Source organism: Phacochoerus africanus, chromosome 2 (assembly GCF_016906955.1).
Source record: "Phacochoerus africanus isolate WHEZ1 chromosome 2, ROS_Pafr_v1, whole genome shotgun sequence".
In the NCBI taxonomy this organism is placed as follows: Eukaryota; Metazoa; Chordata; class Mammalia; order Artiodactyla; family Suidae; genus Phacochoerus; species Phacochoerus africanus.
The window spans coordinates 165,219,175-165,224,026 of NC_062545.1; positions in this window are offsets into that span (position 1 = coordinate 165,219,175).

Consider the following 4,852-nt stretch of genomic DNA (forward strand, 5'->3'; position numbering starts at 1 on the left):
TTTTTTAATGGTCACCAACATGGAACATTTATGCCTTAACTATTTTCATGATTGAGTTCATTGAAATAAAAGAAATGGAGTAAGACACTCTTGGTTACTGCAAGGGTTCCTGCCATTGAACTTGTAATTTGTCTCAGGGAGACTTTTTTCCCTGGGTTTTGGCCAGGCCTCCAAAAAAGTGGTTCCCCTCATCTTCATTGTGGATTCAGGGATGTGGGGAAGATAAACTGCTTCCTTTTCTGTTCCATACCCATAAAGATGCTCCTTGGACTTTGATAAAAGAACACAAGTCAACATTTTTCTTTATCACTTACCTTGGTAAAAAGAATCTACTCACACAGCTCACCCTGGGCCAAACAGGGGCAAAGGCCTCCCTTTTCCCACACATCCAAAGTCCCTAATGAATCTGAAGCAACTTTTGAAGTAGTGTAGTTATATTTAAAATGCCCCAGGGGTACGCACCCTTTAAATAATGCATAAATTGAGTTGTATGTAATAAAACAACATCCCTTGATTTATTTGTTTTGTGGCTTTTGCTTTTTCGTCCACTGCATTTCTCTGAAGAATACAACTATGTTTAGACAAAAGCTACTTTCATTGTTATTTTGATGTATATATTACCCTCCATGTTTTCAAGTGCTTATACCATTAATCATACAATCTATGGCTCAGGAACCCCATCCATTTATAATATATTGGAATTAAGAGAGGAAGCAGAAAGGACTGATCTTCTTGCCAATAGCTGCATCAAATAAATAATATGAATTGGGTTAAGCAAAGGAAAGACTATTATTTTTGATGGAAATATTCTCGAGAACAAAAGTGATGATGCCAGATTCCAGAGGATGGTCCTCTGTAGGTTTACAGGTTGGAAGAAGATATTCCCACTTCCCCAGCTCACCTCAACATACACACACATACACACATACACACACTGCACTGTTTACCTCAGTGACACCACACAACCACAGTAACAGGCATGGGCACAAGCATAGACACAACTGCATTAGGGCCACTGTAGCTGGTGGGTCTTCCCGGGGGACAAGGGTCCACTCACCTGGGCGTGAGGAGGGTCTCATGTCCATCTATAGTCAGCCTAGGAGTCAACAGACAAAATCAGATTCAAGTGTCACTCCTAAAGCATTTCATTCTGAGACAACTTCGTACAACCTTCTTGAGGGCGAAAGGCTAGACTAAGTGAAATTATCAAAGCAATCATCTTCATTTATTCCTGTGGTCATTTGTTGATTGATTTGGTCATTCAGGTACCTGTATCCTGTCTACCTTTTTGGACCATTGCAGTTCTGAGCCCTGGGTTTACAAAGATGAGTGAGACAGACTGGGCCCCAGGCGACAAAAAGCTTACAGTCCAGATGAGCGCTGACCAGTACAAATACAAAGTGAGTCACATGCAAAACACGTATTTATTTTTAAATTTTCTAGTAGCCACAGTTTAAAAAGCTGAAAGAAACAGGAAAAAGTGATGATAACAATATATTTTATTTAATCCAATATATTCAAGAAATTAATAAGGAGATATTTTCTTTTCCTTCTCTTATACTGTCTTCAGTATCCGGTGCATATATTACAACCATAGTACATCTCAATTTGGACCTGGCAGATTTCAAGTGTTTAGTAGCCACACATAGCCTGTGGCTACTGTCTGAGTCGTTTGGCTCTAGAAAATAGTTCTTTTTCTTTTTTGGCCATGCCCACAGCATATGGATGTTTCTGGGCTGGGACTGAGTCTGCACCATAGCAGCAACCCAAGCCGCTGCAGTGAAAATGCCAGATCCTTAACCTGCTGTGGCACAAGAGAATTTCCTAGAAAACACAGTTCTAGGTGCACAAATTTACATGGTGTATACTCATTGTGTTTATTTTTAAAAAACTTTTTATGTGCATATCCACAGGAGAATGGATAAATAAATTGCAATATAAACATATTAGTATATAATATTCATATATATCATAATATGTAGTATTCAGAGCTGTGCATATCTAACCAATAGATCACTCAATATCAAATAGGAAGAGCAGTTGCAGTAGAATGCATGTAGTATTATTCTATTTATAAAATATTTCAAAATGTGTAAAATTAAGAGTTCCCCCTGTGGTGCAGTGGGTTAAGAATCTGACTGCACAGCTTGAGTTGCTGGAGAGGCACAGATTCAATCCCTAGCCCAGTGCAGTGGGCTAAAGGATGCAGCGTAGATTGCAGCTGTGGCTCAGATTCAACCCCTGGCCTGGGAACTTCCATATGCTGTGGGTGCAACCATAAAAAAAGTGCAAAATTAAATAATATATTGTTTACAAATATATGCATATTTGGGAATGATAAATTCCAAATTAAGGATAAGTCAAATTCAAAGAGAAAGAAAGGAATACACAGGGCCCTCCTATAGTGGTTAGTAATATTTTATTCCTTCCACTGGCTGGTGGTGCATGAGTATTTGTTATTGTACCCTTCATTTATTTTACGAAGCATAATTGATTTATGACATTGTGTAAATTTCTACAGTACATCAAAGTGATTTAGTTATACATATATACATTTTTTTCATGTTCTTTTTCATTTTTTTTGCTTGTTTTCATTTTTAATTTTATTGAAGTATAGTTGCTTTACAATGTTCTGTTAATTTCTGCAGTACAGCAAAGTAACTCAGTTATACATATATTTTTTTCATATTCTTTTCCGTTATGATTTATCACAGGATATTGAATGTGGTTCCTTGTGCTCTGTGATAAGACCTTGTTGTTTATCCATCCTATGTATAATAGTTTGCATCTGCTAACCCCAAACTCCTGGTCCTTCCCTCCCTCACCCACCTCCCCCTTGGCAACCACAGGTCAGTTCTCTATGTCTGACCCTTCACCATTTATAATTGTCTTAACTATTTCATGGCCAAAATTTCTAAGGAATTGGAAACAACAACCCCTTATCTTGATATTACTATTATCATTAGTGCTAGTATTATTTTAGCGCTGGCTTACAAAATTGAGCGTGCGGACTCTACTTCAGAAGAAAAACTTCAGGAGATATTTTAAAAAGGGCCGAGATAGGGTACTGTATATGAAAATAGCCAAACCTGTAGGTCCTCCAAGTGTTTAAATGCCAGACTTGAACCTGCAGCTCTTTCTAGCCATCAGCTAAGAAAGGGCTGCCACTTTCAGGAGTCCTTCTCTTACAAGAGCTGGAGCAGACAGTGTAGGAAATCAATAGCTGTCATCTTTTCCACCCCTGATAGCAGACAGCAGAAAGAAGGCAGGCTAGGGAGGGCTCTGATGTAAAAGATAGGTCATTCAACCACCTTGTGAAAAACTAAGTCTGATTACTCAGCCTCCGTTGTTCCCTTGTTGCCACGTGGAACACAAACTCCAACCTGATAAGGTCTTGGGCACGACATTCACCTTCACCTCAGCCCTGACGTGACTGTTGAGGGATCCTATATGGAAAAGTCTACAGTAACCCGAGACCTATCTGCTTTGTCAGATGATCAAACATCATAGATGCACATAATTCATTTTAAGATGCGAATTCAGGAACTGCGGCCCTTGAACCTGTGAAATGTACTGGCCATGAGTCTATACTCAGAGACCAAAGGTTAAGATTGCATCTGTCCACCCTGATGGTTGAGGTTAGTGACATGAGCTGGATATCAGTATATGCATCTGAATTTTATTCTATTAATTTACAGGAGAGGAACTGAGGGCAAAAGCATTTGTCACTTTATTTCTCTGGATGAATTCCAGTTATTTATTGCATTCTTCCACATATTCAGAATTGCTCTCAAGCCCAACTATGGAGTGAGTAAAATTTGACTTTTGTTCCTCCATTCTTGTTTCCTTCCCCTTGCCGTATTATTTTTCTTTTGATGGTGAAATTAGTTAGGATACCAGGTCATCTTCTATAACAGAGAGGACCCAAAATAATACTGGCTTAGGAAGACTATACTCTCACCTTGACACATGAAAGTTTAAGCTAGTATGGCAACACCAGCCATATCAGAAATTGTTTTAGGACCCCAAACTCTTACCTAGTTACTCTGCAGCCTTCAACTTGTGTTTTTTTTTATATATATACTTTTTTAAAAATTTATTTTATTTTATATTTTTAGGGCCTCACCCGTGGCATGTGGAGTTTCCCAAGCTAGGGGTCTGATCGGAGCTGTAGCTACCAGCCTACACCACAACCACAGCAACACGGGATCTGAGCCTAGACTTTGACCTACACCACAGCTCACGGCAGCACTGGATCCTTAACCCACTGAGCAAGGCCAGGTATCAAACCCACATCCTCATGGATGCTGGTTGGGTTCACTAACAGCTGAGCCACGATAGGAACTCCAACTTGTGTTTTTTTTAATCTTCCCATAATCCGACTCAGACGCTCGTGGTCCTGCTGACTCTATTAGACAAGGGCATGACCTGAAAGTTGTAGACATCACTTCTACTCAAGCCTCATTGGCCAGAATTTAGTCCTATGCCCACACTAAGCGGTGGCAGGGGGACGGGGGTGAGAGTAGGGGGAATGGTTTAAAGCATAGAACAGTGATTTGGGTTCAAAATGAAGACCTGGGTGATTTAGAAAATTTAGAAAAGTAATTTAGTAATTTTAAAAAGATTATGTCTGTTCAGTATGTGATAAGGCTGTACTGTGGAGGGGAGCCAGAAGTGCACCAAGAGGGTGCTAACAGACTCACTGGTGACAGGAAGTGACCCCCTGGCTGGGAGAGTTAGGGGACTTCCACAAAGGGGACTTCAAGGGTTCCTTTCTCCTACCAACCAAGACCTTCCTGATCATGTGCAAGATTTACCACATACAGAAGAATCCTGGGAAAGAAGAAAATTA